The 21,670-nt window shown below is 39.6% G+C and overlaps 1 long non-coding RNA gene across 1 annotated transcript in view; it reads right to left on the minus strand.

The window, feature by feature from the left end:
* Positions 1-21,670, minus strand: part of LOC146396137 (uncharacterized) — a 569,893-nt gene that overhangs the window by 314,972 nt on the left and 233,251 nt on the right. The window contains exon 2 of the long non-coding RNA XR_014830104.1: positions 10,868-11,124. This is a non-coding gene — a long non-coding RNA (uncharacterized LOC146396137). The remainder of the gene's footprint in view (positions 1-10,867; positions 11,125-21,670) is intronic.

The following is a 21,670-nucleotide window of genomic DNA, read 5'->3' on the forward strand; positions in this document are numbered from 1 at the left end:
TAAAATATGCAAACAACTTATACAACTCAACAGCAAAAAAGCCAACAACCCAGTTGAAAAATGGGCAAATACCTGAATAGACATTTCTCCAAGGAATATATACAGATGGCTAACAGGCACATGAAAAAATTTTCAACATCACTGATTATTAGAGAAATGCAAATCAAAACTAATGTGGGGTACCACCACACACCGGTCAGAATGGCCATCATTAATAAGTCCACAAATAACAAATGCTGGAGGGGGTGTGGAGAAAAGGGAACCCTCCTGCACTGTTGGTGGGACTCTTAAGCTGGTATAACCACTTTGGAGAACAGTATGCAAACTATACATAGAACTACCATATGACCCAGGAATCCCACTCTTGGACATATATCTGGACAAAACTTGCCTTGAAAAAGACACATGCACCTGCATGTTCATTGCAGCACTATCCACAATAGCCAAGACATGGAAACAACACAAATGTCCATAGACAGATAATTGGATTAACAAGAAGTGGTATATATACACAATGGAATATTACTCAGCCATAAAAAAACAAACAAACAAAAGAGGAGTTCCTGTCGTGGCTCAGTGGTTAACGAATCCGGCTAGGAACCATGAGGTTGTGGGTTCAATCCCTGGCCTTGTTCAGTGGGTTAAGGATCTGGTGTTGCCATGAGCTGTGGTATAGGTTGTAGACATGGCTCAGATCCCGTGTTGCTGTGGCTGTGGTGTAGGCTTGGCAGCTACAGCTCTGATTAGACCCATCGCCTGGGAACCTCCATATGCCATGGGTATGGCCCTAGAAAAAGGCAAAAAGACAAACAAAAAAAAAGAATGCCATGTGCAACAACATGGATGGAACTAGAGACTCTCATACTAAGTGAAGTAAGTCAGAAAGAGAAAGAGAAATACCATATGATATTACTTACATCTGGAATCTAATATACAGCACAAATGAAACTTTCCACAGAAAAGAAAATCATGGACTTGGAGAATAGACTTGTGGTTGACAAGGGGGAGGGAGTGGGATGGATTGGGAGCTTGGGATTAATAGATACAGATGATTGCCTTTGGAATGGATAAGCAATGAGATCCTGCTGTGTAGCACTGGGAACTATGTCTAGTCACTTATGATGGAGCATGATAATATGAGAAAAAAAGAAGGTATACATGTATGTATAACTGGGCCACCATGTTGTACAGTAGGAAAAAAAAAGAATGTATTGGGTAAATTAAGAAATAAATAAATAAGTAAAATTAATATTCTACAGCATACACAGAAAATCAAAAGCAGCTATCAGTTAAAACATTTCCATATAAATATTAGCACAAATTGAAAAAAATTCCCATGTGAAATTTTGAAATAGCATTACTTATGATAACATATATTTCATTATGTAGTATCATTAGTAGCAAAGATGAGACATTATATTGTGTAATATATTGAATTCCTGTTAAAGTGACTAAACACTCTAGTCAAATATTACAAAATATTCAATTTGGTAAATTTGACACATTAATCAATAGGTGAATTGATGATTTGTCCAACTGGCTTTCATATAATTTTTTTTCATGGAATTGACTCAGCCCTAAGAATATTTGAAAGTGGGAAAGAGAGTAATGTTAAGTATGAGGGCTTTAGAACAGCTGGGCAAGCTGTTGTTTTCCTTGCAACATCCCCTTAGAGACTGCAATCTGCCCTGGGGCAGTGTGGGGGTACTGAGTCACTCAGATAGCCTGCACCCCACATGGATTGCAGTGTTAATGGCTGTGCAGGGATACAGAGGTTGAAGACATATTCCCCTCTCTCAAGATAAGCCTCTTCCTTTTGAAGGAAGCCAGATGCCTTAATTAATTAAAATTACTAACCTTCAGAAATGTAAGCTATCCTTTCATTTTTACAGACTACAAACACAGCAGATGCTAGGGGCTGCATACAGATCAGTAAATATACAATTAGTCCAGGCCACTGGATCTCCTGAGAAGAGAATAAATTCAAATTTCATCTCCCTCTAAGTTGCATTAATGGATTTGTTCACCTTGGAATTAGTAAAATGTATACCAATTGGTAAATTTCTGATGGCATTTTACTTGGTGCATCCATATTTGTTGATGAATTATTTCAACTGAGAAAGGGAGTTTTTCCAGATGGAAGAAGATCTAAGCTGCAACAATAATGGAAGGTTCCAGTACAGAGACTGGGCTTGCCTCTGCTCCAACAGCATGTTGTGTGTCCCAAAGCTCTATGGAAGCAAAGGGACAGGAGACAGCCATACACTGGACACCTCAGATATATATAGTGCTTGACCCTTTACAAATCTTATTTCCTCTCTTCTCCAACAATCTATGAGTAGATAACTCACGAATTCATATTCCCAGTCCAGCTCCTCTTCAGCTCCAGAGCTCTGCCTGGCAAGTGTGTTTTCATGCCCAGGCAATGCCTCTTCCCCAGGATGGAATCCACAGACACCTGTGGCATAGGGGCCTCTGCTTCACAGGTCTCTATATTTTTTGTTATGGTTAATTTACCTCACAGTAGATTGTATGGACAGTTTCTGTTTTTGCTTCCCTTATATCTCAAAGACCTTACACAGAGTCTGGTATGTAAGGAGAGAATTCAGTTAATATTTGTTGGCTGGTAAAATTAATGAATAATTGAAACTCTTAGGACAAGTATTGCAGTCTTCATTTGAAAGATGATAAAATGGAGACAAAGAGAGATTAAATAACTGATCAAGTTTACATAGCTTGTGAGTGCTAGATTCATCATTTGAACCCTAGGTCCACTGATCAAGAGTGACTTTATTGTGACATTTAAACATGAACTGAGCCACCTACTGTGTAACTTCTTGACTCTTAACCAATTTAGTTCTATCTACAGTCCTCTGGAGTAGTTATTGATTTTGTCATTTTAGAGATGAGAAAACTGAGGCTCAAGAGGGCCAAAGATAGAGCTGGAAACTTCTGGAAATTGAGCTTTGAACCCAGGTTTATCTGACTCCAATGACCTTTTTCTTTCCATCACTCTATGTTAAATAATAATAATGATAATGATAATAATATCATCACTATATATCCCATTATATCCTATAGTCTATAAGTTATTCTATAACTTACTACCACTCCCACAAATAACTCTTTTAGAAAGGAAGAGTTATCTTTCTCTCCCTTTTTTTAACTAGTGGGGAAGCTCTGGTTCTGAGAGATTAAATAACTTGTCTAAATTTACACAGCTGATCAGCAGCAGATTGTAGAGATTATTTATCCATGTTCTTCAAGAGACTATCCACTTGTCACACATTGAATTTTAAATTAATGACAAATAATAAAATTTATGTCACTTCCTTGGACTCGCTAATTGTATTTCAAGTGCAAAACAGCCACTATGACTAGTGGCTACCATACTGGAAAGCCCAGATGCAGGACATCTCCATCACTGCAGAAATTTATATGGAACAGACCTGAATCCTTATCACTTCAGAGAAGCAGCTGAAGCATCACCTGGGAACTTAATAGAAATGCAGAATCCCAGGCTTCACCCCAGACCTATCAATTCAGAATCTTCATTTTAGCAAGATTCCCCAGGAGATTTGTGTAAAGTTTCAGAAGCACTGACCTAAATTACCCCACCTTCAGGAAAGTATGGTAAAACAATTACTGTACTATACCACCAAGTTTAGGTGCGGACTGCTCTGCAATAATACATAAGAGAACAGGATGTAGTTCTAAGTGTACAAAATTTTTTCCAAGGCCTTGGAGTTGAAACACTTTATCTGTTTAGATGACAGTGACAATATTGTAATTTAAAAATCACAATAAATCCAGTGTACTCTGCCTTTGCGGTCTGGAGTCCTAGCTATGGGCTTGCATCTTATTTGATTTCACATTAGGCTACCTTATCCAGAAACTGTCTTCTGAGCTTATCCTCTGAGCTCTCTCCTGAACTGAATATCTCTATTTGAAATGACCCTCTATATTCCACACAGATGGAAATCAAAAGAAAGCCAAAGTAGCAATGCTTATATCAGACAAAATAGACTGTAAAATAAAGACTATCGCAAGAGACAAAGAGGGACACTATATAAAATGATCAAAGGATCAGTCCAAGAAGATATAACAATTGTAAATAGATGTGCACTCAATATAGGAGCACCTCAACATATAAGGCAATTTTGATAGACATAAAAGAAGAACTTGACAGTAACCCAATAGAAGGGGACTTTAAGACACCACTTACACTAATGGACAAATCATCCAGCAGAAAAATCAATAAGGAAACACGGGTTTTAAATGGCATCCTAGACCAGAAGGACTTATCTGATATTCATAGAGTATTCCATCCAAAAGCAGCAGAAAACACATTCTTTTCAAGTACACATGGACTTCTCTCCAAGATAGAGCACATGCTAGGCCATAAACAAGTCTTGGTAAATTTAAAGAAACTGAAAGCTTGTCAAGCATCTTTTCTGACCAAAACACTACGAGATTAGAAATCAACTACAAGGGGGGAAAAAGGCAAAAAAAAAAAAAAAAAGTGGAGAATGAACAATATGCTACTAAACAACCAGTGGATCACTGAAGAAATCAGAGGCAATCAAAAAATACCTAGAGACAAATGAAAACAAAAACATGATAATCCAAAACCTTTGTGACACAGCAAAAGTGGTTCTAAGAGGGAAGTTTATAGCAATACAAGTGTACCTCAGGAAAAATAAAAATATCAAACAACCTAACTTTACACCTAAAAAAACAAGGGAAAAAAGAACAAAGAAAACCCAAAGGGTAGAAGGAAAGAAATCATAAAGACTAGGGTAAAGATAAATGAGAGACTAAAAAAACAATAGAAAAGATCAATGAAACTAAAACCTTATTCTTCAACAAGATAAACCAAAATGATAAACCTTTAGCCAAACTCATTAAGAGAAAAAAAAAGAGGGCCCAAATCAATAAAATCAGAAATTTAAAAAAAAAGTTACAACTGACACCACGGAAATACAAAGGATCATAAAAGACTACAACAAGCAACTAAAGTGGAAAACCAGGAAGAAATGGACAAATTCTTAGGTACAAACACCCAAGAAGGAACCAGGAAGAAATAGAAAATATGAACAAACCAACTACCAGTACTTAAACTGAATCAGTAATTTTTAAACTCCCAACAAACCAAAGTCCAGGACAAAATGATGTCACCGGTGAATTCTACAAACATTTAGAGAAAATTTAACACCTATCCCTCTGAAACTATTCCAAAAAAATTTCAGGGGAAGAAACACTTCCAAACTCAATCTAAGGTCACCATCACCCTGATGCCAGAAAAAATATCAGAAAAAAAGAAAATATAGGTCAATGTCACTGATGAACATAGATGAAAAATTCTCAACAAAATACTAGTAAACTGACTCCAACAATGTATTGAAAGCATCATACGCCATGATCAAGTGGGATTTACTCCAGAGATACAAGGATTTCTCAGTATCCACAAATCAATCAATGTGATACACCACATTAAAAATTGAAGAATAAAAACTGCATGATCATCTCAATAGATGAAGGAAAAGCTTTTGAAAAAAAATCAATATCCATTTATGATTTTTAAAAACTCTCCAGAAAGTAGGCCTAGAGGGAACCTACTTCAACATAATAAAGGCCACATAGGACAAACCCAGGCTAACATCATACTCAATGGTGAAAAGTTGATTGCATTTCCTCTAAGATCAGGAACAAGAGAAGGATGCTCACGCTTGCCACTTTTATTCAACATAGTTTTGGAAGTCCTAGCCACATCAATCTGAGAGAAAAAGAAATAAAAGGAATCCAAATTGGAAAAAAAGAAGTAAAACTGTCAGTGTTTGCAGATGACATGATGCTATACATAGAAAATTCTAAAGACACTATCAGAAAACTACTAGAGCTCATCAAATAATTTGGTAAAATTGCTGGATACAAAATTAATATACAGAAATATGCTGCATTTCTATACACCAAAGTGAAATATCAGAAAGAAAAATTAAGGAAACAATTCCATTTACCATCACATCAAAAAGAATACCTAGGAATAAACCAAAGGACAAAAGACTTGTACTCTGAGAACTATAGATGCTGATAAAAGAAGTTGAAGATGACACAAGCCGATGGGAAATTATATTTGACAATCCATATTGTGAAAATTACATACTACCCAAGGCAATCTTCGTATTCATGCAATCCCTATCAAATTACCAATGGTATTTTTCACAGAACTAGAACGAAAAAAAAATTGATTTATAGGCAAACGCAAAAGACCCTGAATAGACAAAACAGTCTTTAAAAAGAAGAATGGAGATGGAGGAGTCATGTTACCTGACTTTGGACTATACTACAAGGCTATAGTCATAAAAACAGTGTGGTACTATCACAAAAACAGACATATAGATCAATAGAACAGGATAGAAATCCCAGAAATAAATCCTTGCACTTTTGGTCAATTAATCTACAACAAAAGAGACAAGATTATACAGTGGAGAAAAGACAATCTCTTCAATAAGTGGTGCTGGGAAAACTAGATGGCTACATGTAAAATAATGAAATTAGAACATTCTCTAGCAATTAGAATGTTCTACTTTCATATAAAAAATAAATTCAGGAGTTTCCATCATTGCTTAGCAGTAACAAACCTGACTGGTATTCTTGAAGATGTGAGTTCAATCCAGGTCCTCACTCAGTGAGCTAAGGATCCAGCATTGCCATGAGCTGTGATATAGGTCACAGAAGCAGCTCGGATCCCACATTGTTGTAGCTAAAGCATAAGCCGGCAGCCTCAGCTCCTATTCGACCCCTAGCCTGGGAACTTACATATGCCATGGGTGCAGCCCTAAAAAATAAATAAACAAACAAAGAAATATATAAATAAATAAATTCGAAATGGATTAAAGACCTCAATGTAAGACTGGATACTACAAAACTCCTAGAGGAAAACATAGGGGAAACACTCTTTGCCACAAATCACAGCAATATTCCTTTGGATCAATCTCCCAGAGAAATAGAAATAAAAACAAAAATAAACAAATGAAACTTAAACTTTTTTCTTCTTCTTTTTTCTTTTTAGGGCCACACATGTGGCATATGGATGTTCTCAGGCTAGGGATCAAATTGGAGCTACAGCAGCCAGCCTATGTCGCAGCCACAATAATGCCAGATCCGCACCACATCTGTGACCTATACCACAGCTCACCTCAATACAAGATCCTTAACCTACTGAGTGAGGCCAGGAATCGAACCCACATCCTCATGGATAGTAGTCAGATTCATTACCACTGGGCCACAAAGGGAAACCCCAAACCTAATTAAATGTAAAATCTTTTGCAAATCAAAGGAAACCACAAACAAAAGGAAAAGACAGCCTACAGACTGGGGGAAAATATTTGCCAAGGATGCTGCCAATAAGGGATTAATCTCCAAAATATACAAAAATAATTCATACAGTTTAATATCAAAAAAGCAAATGGCCCAAACACAAAGTGAGCAGAAGACCTAAATAGACATTTCTCCAAAAAAAGACATACAGATGCCCAACAGGCACATGGAAAGATGTTCTATATTGCTTATTATTAGAGAAATGCAAATCAAAACTATTATGAGGTATCACCTCATCCTGGTCAGAATGGTCATCATTAAAATGTCTATAAATAATAAAAGCTGGAGAGAGTGTGGAGAAAAAGGAACCCTCCTACACTATTAGTGTGAGTGTAAATTGGTGCAGCCACTATGAAAAAGGTATGGAGGTGACTGAAAACTATAACAGAGTTATCATATGATACTATAATCCCACTCCTGGATGTATATCGGGGGAAAACTAATTTGAAAAGATACACACATCCCAATATTCATAGCAGCACTATGAATACAAAAGCCAAGACAGGGACAGGGAAGCACCTAACTGTTCATCAATAGATAAATGGATAAAGAAGGTATAATATATATATATAATATATAATATATATACTACTCAGCCATAACAAAGAATGAAATAACGCCATTTGCAGCAACACAAATGGACCTAGAGATTATCATACTAAGTGAAGTAAGATGGAAAAGACATATATCATATGATATCACCTATATGTGGAATCTAAAAGAGGATACACATGAACTTATTTACAAAATATAAACAGATTCACAGACATAGAAAACAAATTTATGTTACCAAAGGGAAAAGAAGGCGGCAGAGACAAATTAGGAACTTAGGATAAGCAGATAGACACTGTTATATATAAATTAGATAAACAACGAGATACTAATATATAGCACAGGGAACTGTATTCAGTGTCTCATAATAACCTATAGTGGAAAAGAATCTGAAAATGTGATGACTGAATCACTTCATTATACACATGAAGCTAACACAACATTGTAAATTAAATACACTTCAATTTTTTTTGTTTAAAAAAAGACCCTTTATTTCTTCCATCACTAGCCCTAGCATCTGTCACACCTCTCAAGTTGGAAATTCTTCTTGATGTCTGACTTCAGTGAATGCTCTGCCTCTTACACACACACACACACACCCCACATCTCTCATCTTAATTCAGTCCTCATAAAACCTGGAACAGAGATTATCAATTTCTTAGAATTAAAGCAATTTGAATTCAGTACTGGATCCTTAGCTACAGTTTCTTTTATCCCATTTCAGGTGGGAAAATGGTATGAGTGGTAGATAAAGAGGATGAAATGGAGTAAGAGGAGTTCCAGGACTGAGCACCATGGGTGTGGCTCCCAGGACTCCATGAGAGAATGAGCTTGCATCATCTACAGCACTGCCCTCTGAAGGTCTCTCTCCACCCCTTCTAAAGACTCAAATCAGCAGACTCCATCAGCAAGGAAGAGGCAATCATGGGGAGAGGGAGGGGGCTTTATCTCTGGAATTTCATCTTCTCAGTGGTTCAAAAAACTCAGAAAGTGCAGGGCACTCCATCTATCTTCCCAGATGTGTCTCTGGCACCCGACACTGCCTGGCAGCCCACGTTCCTCCTCTGATTTCTCTGTTGCCAGGAGTTTGGCAACTCTAAGAGCCAGAGTTAGCCTCTGGGTGGGCTGCAGCAGAGCGAGGGGAGGTGCATGCTTGGCCCTGGAGTTCGGAAGTGAGAGGACATGTCTCCCAGCAGCAGCTAGCTGAAGGGGTGAAGTGAGGAAAAGGGGATGTTGCCATCAGGAATGGAGGGTGGGATTGGAGGTCAATCCTATCAATTTTGTCTTTTCTGATCCCTCAGCATAGACATAATTTAATTTAAGAGTTAGAATGAAAGAGGAGTGCTGTAAGACAGGAAGAAAGTGCACGGGTGATGAATCTAGCTTTGCTCTGTTCCATACTTTAACATTATTGCCCTTGTTTTCCTACCTAAGGAGGAGGAGGTCTTACAGGGTGGGAAAAGCCCAGCCTCAGTGCCCCACTGATATCAGGTTTCTGCCATGTGACCTTGAGCATGTCACTTAACTTCTCTGAACCCCATCTTCTCCTTCTGTAAAATTAGTTCTGCCATTTCAAAGAGTTATGGTGAGGATTACATAAGAAAACAAAAATGAAACACCTTAGGAAAGTACTAGCCCAGTTCAGATGATCTCTAAATGTTAGTCCCTTCTCCTCCTTCTGCCTTCCCACCACCCACCTTCATGAGAAAGAATGACCTCTCAGCCAAAAAGTAACCAGAGAAAAGGCCATAAGCAGAGAGGCAGGTTGCTGCAACACTGGTTCAGGGCATGTGATCACTGTGAATTCAACCTTAATAGTTTATATTTATTTTGCACCTGTCCTTCAAGAGCTCTATAACTTTCAGCCACCAGATGAGCTCAAACATCTTCATGAATAGCTGAATGAGGTCAAGAGAAAAAGTACATGTCATAGGCTTGTTGGATATCCAACTCAGGTTGGATAGTTCAACCTAGGAAGTTAGATGATTTGCTCAGGTAGAACAGAGACAAAACCAAGGTTGGTATAGCAAGGGTGATTGTCCAATAATATCCAGGGTGTTTTCACACTATTCTGCTTCCTGAGAAAGAACTGGGTTTAGTCCACTCTTTCTCACTACCTTAGTCCATCCTGCATGTGTGAATCCAGGATTCCAGAGGCTTTGCAGAGAATGCCTAGCTTTCAAAGCTCCATATAGCTGGTGAGTCATGGAGTCTTAGGGAGAATGTGCCCCAAGGAATGCTCTCCAGGGATGCAATTTCATCCCCCAAGGAACCACGTCTCTCCAACCTAGATATTAGACAACAGCATGCATGTGGAATGTGCAAGTGCCTGTAAAGGGATTATTACTAAGTAAAAGTGGATGATGATAATTAATTACCCTCTATTAAAGAGAAAGTCCCTAGAGCGAAAGCATCAAAGACAATATTTTACTGAGTTGGCAGTTTCTTTGGCTCTGGAACAAGATGACTCTTCAGTCTGCATCTTGAATCTCTTCCTTTCTCTCTCATTCTGACTTGAGGAATGTGCATTTTTGACTTTGGACAACTTTTTCTAATTCCCACCTTTATCCCCATCCCCAATCCAGTAATCATTATTATTAAAACTTCACACCAGGGCCACAGACATATTTTACAACAACCTTTTGATGGATTAATTCGTGGTTACTCTCCTTCTTTACTGAAGTCTAAATCAAAGGAAACACACTTAGAATGGAAAGCAAAAACCTCCCCGCCAGCCCAAGGAGAAAGACCTGGGAAAGTAGGCATCCAAAGAGATATATCTATTTCTTCCTCAACAAATACACCAACAGGGAGCGTGGGCAGAACAGTCAGTGTGATGTGGTCTCAGAAAAAGTCAAGGGTCTGGGACAGATTGACTCCTAAGTCAGAGACTCTGCAAAGTGCATATCCATGTCTCTTAGAAACAAGTACATACTTCATGCTTCTGGAAACATCTCCTCTCCTGTAGATCCAAATCAGCAGATCTGTGACCAGTTGGAAAGGTCTCCACTTACTGAGCAAAGTTGACTGTGGAGAGAACATCCTCAGAATCTTATGTGACTAATCTGGGAAGGTATTTTGAAATGTCCATGTGCAGTGAAACGAGTACAGAGGCTGCAAAATCAGAGCTGAGAAGGCTCTGCTTTTCCTGGCCTTGGGACCTAGAGGCTCTCTGGGAGTCAGGCTCCTTATCTGTAAGAGAACACAGAAGAAAAATTCTTACCAAATGAGGTTCTTGAGGAGTTGGGAGATCATGGATATGATCAGCTCCTGGGCTTGGTGCCTTCCATCATGTTACATAACCACCGTCTTGGGAAAATGAGGCAGGGCCATAAAGCATGCCAAATGCATTGTATCCCAGCTCCCAGAAGACTCTCTGTGCTTTTATAGGCACCAATAAATATGTGTTTAATAAATCAATGCAACCGGATCCGTTCATTGTGAATGGTGCAGCCAGAATACCTGTGGACTGGCTTAAGTAAAAGCTCTCTGGTCATCTAGGAAGTGTTTTCCAATCATCAAGTCACAGGAATCTCATCAATCTAGAGATATTCTTTGGAGGTTGGTTAATACTCAAGTCCCCTAAAAGAATCTGGCAAAAAAAATTGTGGAGTCTTTTTAGGGCTAGGCAGAGACAAGCTTCCATCTGTCTATTCTGGAGAAGCACTTGCAGACCAGAAGACTTTCCCTGAAAACAACCAGATCAACACCAGCCTATTATTCAGGATAATTATTGCTAGTGGTTAGTAGAAGCACATTCCTAATCTCAAGGTCCTGGCGCAACAAAAGTGTAATTCTCACTCACTGAAAATCCAAGACGGCTTAGCAGGGGTTTTTCTCCAACCAAGGACACAGGGATCTAGTTGTCTTTTCATTTGCAAGGTTGCCCTGGCAGAGGAAAGGGAGATGGAGATGGCACTATGGCACTTTACTGCCTTAGCGCAGAAGTAGCACAGATCATTTTTTATCACAGCCATTGGCCAGAACCACTCATATGGCTCCAAGCCAACTGCAAAGGTAGCACATGCGTAATAAGTGAGAACTAAATGTCTACACCACCTCCTGGGACCCAGTGGATGAGCATTCTTGTATCTCACCCCTCTGACTTCCAGAAATCTCTGGATCCCCTTCCTTCATTCTTTAATACTTTCACTGGAGGTGCTAAGGGAGTCATTTAGGCAAGATACTGAAACACAGGGGCCCAGAAGGGCTGACTCTGGGAATGATTTTCTACTTTGCTGACCACTCATCTTTTCTCTGTTCTTTCTGATGAATGACTTTCAGATAGGATGACCAGAGCAATCTTCATGGTGCCTTTGTGGCTGGTTCCCTCCCCGGCCACTCAGCTGAGAGGCAAAAATCGCAGAAAACCTGGCACCTCTCTCATCTTGCTATCTCCTGGAGAATATAGGCCCTCCCTCTCTGGAATGTGTGATGCCTGCCAGTTCTGATATGAGTTCTGCTGCCAGCTTCAGTGCTGTATGCCAGGAGTGGGGGCTGCTCCCAAGAGGCTGACAGCTTAAGAGGCCATCATAGTTGTTCAGAGGGGCCATAGCCTACAGGTGAAAGTCCGGTTCCTCTGCCAGCCTGTGACTTGGAAGAGAAATTAAAGCTATCTTGAGGCTTGCCAGGGAAGGAAACCTATGCACTTGGAGGCCTTTGGGCCTATATTTTAGGCTGTGGCTTGCCAAGTTTTTCTCCTTGAGCTTGAGGCTGTGAAAATTCAGAGCTGTCCCATCACTGGCTATGGTCCAAGTCACCTTTTTCTCTTTACCTCCCCAAGGCATATTTACCACTCCAATTCCCTGACTGCCTATGGGAACCCCAGAATTTTCCTGCAGCAAACATATTGAGGGGCAATGAAAAATGAAATCCACAAAGAAGAAAAGGAGAGATCTGGTTTATTAAATTCCCCTTTGCTGGCTGTGTGGATTCTTCCAAGTCCACTGCTGGATTTCTTTGAGGTCTCTGTACGTGCTGATTTGCATGGCTGGCTTAGCGGATGGGGACAGGCAGTAAGACAAGCTTTGCACTGGATAAATAAAAACCTCTTTGTTCATTAAGGAGACACTGACAAGGCCACGGCCTGCATCAGGCCACCGACACAGAAGGTTTGATTCTTCTGGAACTGAAAACAAGGAAATAGAGAAACTACCCCCACCCCACCCCACCCCAACCACCACCACACTGCATAACTTTGTTCAGGGGCTGCTAAATTATTCCCTGCTACTACATCAGCTGTGAGAGCCCTGTGAAACATGCTGTGGTTAAAATAAAACTTAAGCCCCCGAGCATATAAAAAAAGAATGTGTTAGGTTATCTCAAACAGTTGATCTCCCACTTTCTTTCTGGAAAAGAGCCTAAATCATTAATTTTCTATTCAGCCTTTTTATGCTCTCCAGTCCTGTTTAAACAGCCTAATCTGAATGCAGAGTATGAACACTCCACCAACATGGACTTAAGAATGTTGATTGGAAAAGGAAATCCGGTGATTCATCCAAAGCTCTGGTCCCCCCCAGACCACAGAAATAGCTAGCCCTTTGTAAGGGTGATTTCTAGCTCTGCTTTGCAAAAGCTTGATGCATGCCAAAGGTTACACCAATGACCATAGCACCAGGTCACATCCTCCCCTCCACACAGCCTTCTCCCTTGCTGTACCAAACTCACCTGGGCTTCTGAATCAGACAAATAGGCTAGAATCAGATTTCCAAGTCTGCCTTTATCATGGACAGGTCATATAACCTGTCTTCCATGCAAGGAAACTAAGTTAATTGTGATCATATGCAATGTACCTCATCTATAGTATTTAGCAAATAGCATATGAAAGAATAGCATCATAAAATTGCGTTGTTGTTGTTACTGTTAATACCTCTCCTCACTCTTTCTTCACTCCTGTTGAGCAGGTCCAGTCTATCCTAAAGAGATCCTAGCCATTTCCAGGTAACCTAAACTGGCCTAATTAAACTTTCCTAAGAGAGAGGAATAGGATAGAAAGAATTACAGCAGCCTGAGGTCACTGTAAGCTTAAATTGGTGCCCTGACTTCCTAAGAATTTACCATCCTCCTCCTCTTTACATTTATTGAGCAGTTATATATGGACAGCCCTGGGATAACTCTCTGCTTCCATGGTCTCAGCTGAGCATCCCAAGACTCTGCTGTTTATAGGGGCCCTTTAACCCTGGCTGCCACACTCTTTACAGCCTCCTCTCTTAGACTTGGCCACCATCCTGCTGCAAAAAGCTCTCCTAGCATCTCCAGTGCAAAAATGGATCACAGAGCCTGGTTGGGCAGACATCATGCTTGCCTTTTTATAGAAATGCAAAAGCTAAGCCCACAGATTTCTGGGAGAGAGAAAGTTACCAGTATGTAATCTACCCTGAGCCCCCCACCCCCACCCCTTTGAACTCTGTTGGACTAGCCCCAGGACTAGTTTCCTAGGTAAAAGGGATCCTAGAGGGAGCCTGGCTTGAACACATAACTGTTTTCACAAAAACTATACTGTTGCTTCCACTTCCTATATCTGGTAACTCACTGGTGGCTAGCCTGATGTTAACCTCGTAATCCTCCTCTCCCCATATCTCATCAGTAGAAGGGTGAGACATAGACACTCAAGCAGCTGGGGATTTTTGTGAGGCTGAGAACAGCTAACTTAAAAGTTCCTGGATTTGGGGCAAGCCCTTGCCAGTAAAATGTTAGCACTCACATCAGCTCTCTCTAACAAGCTATTCATTTTCTAGAAACCGCAGAAGAGCGTGCTGAGAAGCAAGATGCCAGCCTATCCAGTCTCTTGCCTTGGACATTTGAATATTTAAAGCAACCAAGATACATTGTTTTAGGTCTTCCCACTAGGTATCCTGCAAGACTCCAGCCCTCCTCCCAGCTCCACCCTGACACTGGCCCGTGGGGAAATGTGGTCACTGCATAAGCCCAATATCAGTGAGAGATTCGAGTTTGCAATTTTTGTTTCCATACCAAATTGCATTTAGGGTTAAAACCTATCAGCCCCTGAAAACTTCAGTCAGAATGATCAAGTGTGGCAGGGAGAAAAGAGGAGGTTTGAGAGTGTGACAAGCCTGGATTTGAATCCTGATTCAACCATTTATTAATGCTTACTTGCTGTGTACCCATAACTACACAGTTTCTACAACTAGGAAATAGAAATAATAATGTCTTCTACACTAGGATGCTGTGAGTGTCAAATGACTAAACACTGCCTGACAGCAGAGAGAAGGGATGACTGCATTTATTCAGGACCTGCTGTGTGTTACACTATTAACCAATTCTCATCTTTGCCTTTTATGGTCAAAATAATACTTTGGAGTTTACTGTTTCCAGTTCACTGATATCAAGGTTTGGAGAGATTATTTAACTTGCTCAGTTCTCAGTTACACGGCAGGTCTTGGGTTTAACACAAACCAACCTGACTTCAAAGCCTGTTCCTTCTTCAGCTCATGCCTTTCTTAGTGTGTCCCACAGCTCTAGCTCCACCCATCAAATGCTTCTCTTACTGTAATCATGTCCTAAGAAAATACATTGAACTCTTTGCTTTGAAGATGGCACAGTCTCTCACTCGTGTTCTAAAATGCAATTGAGTGCTGCCTTCTCCAGACAGCAAGGGACAGAAGCCAAGAGGATGAAATTTAGTGGCAATAAATATAAAGTTCCACATCTTAGTTCATACCAAAAATTATATGGAAAGGTTTTAGAGCCACTTGGCCCAGGCTGGTCAAGGGAAGGGGCTGTAAAGGAGGGAACAGCGGCTCCTAAATCTTCATCTTTAGCTCAGCATCAGATCTGGCATTTGACTTTACTATGTAACTCCATGCAATTCTGCATGAGCAGTGACATGAAGCTCCTTAAGGAGAAATGTCTTAGGGCTGCAGGAATAGATGCAAAATATACTTTGAATGAGGTGCTAGTCTTGTCCAATGGCCTGACAGCTCAAGAGAGGTGATTTCCTTCCTACCTTAAGACTATCACAAAGAAAAGGGCATCTGAGAGGGTGTGGTCAGGATGATGAGAATAAATCCACTCATCTACTTAAAACATATATTTATTGGTCTCTTTCCATGCCAGACCCCATTCTATAAGCTAAGGATTCAGACAAATCCCTGCTCTCTTGGAGACTCTAAACATCCTTTCTCATTCTGGCTTCCAACAGCTTCCCAAATTTCTACCTTGGTCTGCAAGTCCCTAGCAGCCTGGCCTCTGACCTTTGACTTGTCTCCTACCATTTCTCTCTCTCTCTCTCTCTCTCTCTCCCCCACCCTCCCTCTCTCTCTCTCTCTCTCTCTTTCTCTCTCCCTCCACAAGTATGCCTGGAATCCTCCCTGCTTTTCCTTGAATACATCAAAACCTTAGAGCCTTTGCACATGCAGTTGCCTCTGATATCCTCTGATTGTAAGAAATCGCTATTCCATTCCAAGATTCTTAAACATTATGCTACCCATGATTCCATTATATTTTTTTAATTTTTCAACCTTATTTGAATGGATTTATATCAGTGTTTCTATATTGGTTTAAAAATTCCTAAATGGCAGGGAGTGTGATTAACAAGAATTGTTTGAGTGAATTTGATATTTATTTTAAGGGGATAATAATTATGATGATTTATTTCTTGTTATCACTATAGCCTTGGTGACAGTGCCTGGGACATCATGGAACTCAATATATCCTTAAGAGATGATAGAATATTGGAAGTTACAAAAACAAAAATACAAAAGATGATGATTTCTACATTTTTTACATTTTATTTTTCTCTTTTACTGTGATTTCTTCATATCTAGATATATTTCCTTTTAATATTAAATTAATTTTTTGAAAGTAAACATCAATGGTGCCAATTTCTTGCTATTGGCTAATGGTTCTAAACACACTAATTGGAATAAAACATTGCCTCATTAAAAAACAAACAAACGAAACAAACAGTAGCTGTGCCAGAAGCATACACTCTTCCAGATGGGTTCTGCCTTTGAATTTTACTGTCCTGACGATGCTCTGGTTCCAAAAGAGGTCACCTCCTATCTGGTGACTTTATTCCAGCTTATGAATATTTTATTAAAAGCTGTATCCGGTAGGCCTTCCAAAATGTCCAGTGAAAATTTCTTCCGCTAAAGGTAAGGAAATGAATAACAGTATTCAAGTCTCAGAGGGGTTATTACATGCAGAGTAAAGGCCATCTGTTCTCCATCTTTTCTGAAGATGTTTCAAGAGGAAAAAACACTGAAATCACAGGAGGCAAGATGTAAGTTGTACAGGTAGAAAAGCATGTTTAAGATAGAGAATTATGGGAGTTCCCATGGTAGCTCAGCATGTTAAGAATCCACCACTGTCACTGTAAGGATGCAAGTTCAATCCCTGGCCTCACTCAGTGGGTTAAGGATCCAGCATTGCCACAAGCTGCGGCATAGATCACAGATGCCTCTCAGATCCAGTGTTCCTGTGACTGTGGTGTGGGCTTGCAGCTGCAACTCTGATTCAGCCCCTGGCCTGAGGACTTCCATATGCTGCAGGTGCAGCCATAAAAAGGAAAAAAAAAATAATAAAGGATTCTGAAGTAATGGCAAAAGAAAAGTGGAAGGATTTCTTCTGCTGGAGAGTTTGAAGTTGAATGAGGCCATGCATCGGTCAGGGTTGTTTTAGCTGTAGGTCACTTGGAGGACAGAACTTATACTAGAAAGTGACCTAACTCGTCCAAAGTGACTTTGGACACTGGAGGATTTCTGTCAAAACATAAGGATTGCTTTACACATGAAGATAAATTTTGTCTCTTTTATAATATATTATACATTTTACTTTCATTAAAGAGTCAAGGATAGGTAGAGTTTGACACTCAATAGTTATAGCAATTTAGGATGTAACATTTAAAAGCCAACTTTCCTTATACCAGTTATACCTATAAGCAAACAGAATATTACTTGGCAATAAAAAAGAATGAACGAGTCACAACGTGGATGAATCCCCAGAGAACTGCTGAGTGAAAGAAGCCAGTCTTAAAGGGTTACATAGTGTATGATTCCATGTATATTACATTCTGGAAAAAATAAAACTATAGTGATGGAAAACTGATCAGTGGTTTACAGAGGTTATAAGTGGCAGAGGGTTAACTCTAAAGAAATAGCACAAGGAAATTTTCAGGGGAGATGGAACTATTCTGTATTCTTATTGTGGTGGCAGTTTCATGAATCTATATGTGGTAAAACACATGAAAATGCATTAAAAAAAAAGACAAATTCACTGAATGCTAATTTTAAAAATAAAATTAAAAATAAATTTTGGTTCAAAGTTGTTTAAAAAAATAAATGGCTTGGATGAAAAGTCTTAGACCTCTACTAAGGTTTTATTTTCCAAATATTAAATATAGTTTCAGCTCTCATTATAAGTAGGCAAATAGTTTAGCAACCTAAATGCACAAAGGAAGAAATGGAACTTTGGAGGAATAATCCTATTAGTCAAATTTGTAAGATCACATAATGTGGGAAAACAAATATTGGTCTTTGATTCAAGAGACCCGTGCTGACTCTCAGCATTGGCAAGTCACTGCACTTTCCTGTGTCTAAATTTTTTGTATTAGGCAAATCATTTACCCTCCACCAGTTTCTGTTTCTCCCCTTATAACTGTAAACTCTGGTGGTTGCTATCTCCCCCTATATGCGCTATAGGGATTAGATAGGATACCATAGCCAATGTCTTCATACATAGTAAGTTTTCAATATCAATATTAATTTCCAAAGGAAGGAGTCAAAAAAATCATCTTTTCTTCCTTCCTGTGTACAACTATCCAGTTCCTTAATATTTCTTCTGTTAGTAACTTATACAAAGACAAAAGAAGTTAACCATTAGTTTTACCTCCAAACAAAACCTACTCGAACAGACTGTTCTAGCTCCCACCATGAGTGAGGTCCATGCCCTGCTTCTTGGTATCATTATTGGCAGATACTGTGCAAAAACTCAGAAAGGAAGGTTTGTGTGCACCAAAGGAACTTAGTCCATGTGCCATGGGTGTCCAGCCTCCACAGAAGTACCCATGTTCTCAGTGTGAGACAAACAAGCAGAGCCACTGGACTCAAAGTAACACCACGAATGGACAACGAGCAGCCCTAGCCATGTGGATCATTGTCCATGACCTGAAGTTCCTCCCCGAAGTTCTGATGCTCATAAGACCCTGGGACCCTAAAGCCTGGGGACCCCTAGAATATCAGATTAAATTTCTCAACAATCTGAAAAGTTGAATTTATGATGATTTAAAGAAAATAGTGCAGTCTTTCTTGCACACCTATGTTTGAGGGCTAAGTGCCACGCCCATCATCAATAACATACCCAGGAGCATGTTAGTTCTACACACAAAAGGCCTGGGAAATTCCTGAAGTGATGTAAGGAGGTATTTATGTGTATAGGTCTGAGACGGCTCCATGGAGACCAAATTCTGAGATTTGTCTGATCAGAGAGGAAAGCATAAAAAAAAAAAAAAAAAAAAAAAAAAACGGAGAGGGAATGGTGCATAAAACAGGTTTCAGGCAGAGGAAGCTAGAAAGGGGCCCTAAACCATTCTCCATATACTTGACCTCTTTGGGTGAAGCCATGAAGCAGTGACTTGTAAGAAAATCTCAAGCAGAGCCTGACACTTATTTCTCAGCTGAGCTCTGGAAATGGGATCTTTGCCTTTCCCCACAATTCATGGCCTTCACCTCATGTTTCATGTTGCCTTCATGTTTGCTGTCAAGGATCAGCACAGCTGATAATATAATTCACATTAAGGTGTTAAACAATAGTGATATTGGAAAAAAATCAAGAAATGAATATACAAATTCATCTGGATTTCATTCATTACAATATCAGTTAAGAGATAAATTTGGCCACAGTGTACTCCAGAAGGAATCATGTAAACAATCTGGGAGTCTTACCTCTTCCTAGACCCCTGTTTGTCAATCTGAAGATCCTCTCCTTTAGAATAACTCAAGGCATTTGTTAAAATGCAGATCCCTAGTTCCCACCCTAAATGTACTCAATGAGAATCTCTATGACTGAAGCCCAGGAATCAAAATTTTAAACAAGCTTCCCAAGTAATCCCTATGCACAATAAACTTTAAAGACCCTTACCTGCCTGGACAGTGAACACTCTGTCTTGATCCCTAGCATCTTGACTGTATCTCTATTTAGGATGTTTCACTGCATAATAAATGACTGCATATCTGTGTCATCCATATGAACTTCATCATGGATAAACACAGTAAGAAAGGGAACAGTTAGGAAGGTTATAGAGTCTTGAGAAGGCTGATATAAAAGCATCAGTAATAATACATAGTTTGTTTCTGAGAATTTAATGAGTTTAGTATATTACCCAAGTACCCAACACACATATTAGCTCTCTTCCTCCTTCATTCCTTTACAATTTGCATGAATACACTAAAACGTGAGTTCTTAAGGACAGGGACTTTTCCCTATCTTGTACATCTTTGCCTTCCTAGAACTTGGGTAGGGACTGGCACATAATTGGTGCTCATTCACAGTTTGTTGCATGGTTGAATTCATGATAGTCATCTTATGGCCACAATAAGGCTACCTGAAGATGCTACTTGCTTTGGAAAAGGCTTTTGAATGAATAGGTGAATGAGTTAGAATTATCTGTACATGAGTTAGAATTATCTGTACATGACATGTGCTTCTTCTTTGCCTTGTCAATGTCAAAAAAGTTTAAATAAATGTCTGCCTATGTAGAAATGCACACGTGTGTGTATATATATATACATTTTTTAATCACTCATAACAATTCCTTTAATGGGTCACTCATCAGCTCTAACTACCTCTCTGGTTTGAGTTGAAGCAAACTGGGAAATGTGAACACAATGCTCACATATAAGTTAAAATTTATGAGCCACAAGAGGTCAGAATAAAGAATTTGAACTTTACTTGAGATACAACAAGCTGGCTGGGAGAGATCCAAAGGACATAAACCGTTCAGGTAAATAATTCTTAAATTCTGTTTCCCCATATCCAGTTCCACAGTTCACCCAAGATCAACAGAATGGAACAGGAGACCTCTGGAGGCTGCAAGCAGGTGGCTGCCCCAGGAAAGGAAGAGGACTTATTTCTTTCCTGTTTGAGTCCAAATGCTGTCATTTGTAGAAAAGGCAGCTGGTGAAGAGAGGCTGCAGGACATACTGAAAAACCCAACATATACATGTATATGGAGAAAGAGGTTGTGCCTAAATAAACTTAAACTGGAAATAACCCATGCAGCAGGGGGATGGAAGGCTGAGGTTGCAGAGCCATGGAGAAGCAGTGAGGAAATGGAAAGGGCTTTGGGAAGGCTGCGAGGCAGGAGGTAATGCTTCCATGGAATGAATGGGATCATTCAAAAGCCCAGAGTACCCTCCTCAGTCCCCTCCTGCTTCATAAATGTACAACTGCTAAGAGTGTCCAACGAGGTCTAGTTGATTCCAAAAGCACCGTTCAATTCAGACAGGCTACCAAAAAAGTCAATCAACTTAATGAAGAATCTCAACCAAAACTATTATCTGAATCCAGGTAAGTAATGCTACCAAATGATGGACCTCAGTTTTCACTTTCTTGTGGATTTCCAGGATCTGGAAGCCTTAACCAGAGAGAAATATTTAGGAGTTAGTTAGCTCAGAGCATTTGCCTATAGTCAAGTTAACAGAAAGCTTAGCCACACACACGCAAAAAATTGTTGATATAAAGTATCAAGGTAGAAAGTTATGAAATAGTAGGAGGGTTT

This window comes from Sus scrofa, chromosome 15 (assembly GCF_054392235.1).
Source record: "Sus scrofa isolate SSC_HxYL_T2T_F1_AM1 chromosome 15, Sscrofa_HxYL_maternal_Yorkshire_Landrace_v2.0, whole genome shotgun sequence".
In the NCBI taxonomy this organism is placed as follows: domain Eukaryota; kingdom Metazoa; phylum Chordata; class Mammalia; order Artiodactyla; family Suidae; genus Sus; species Sus scrofa.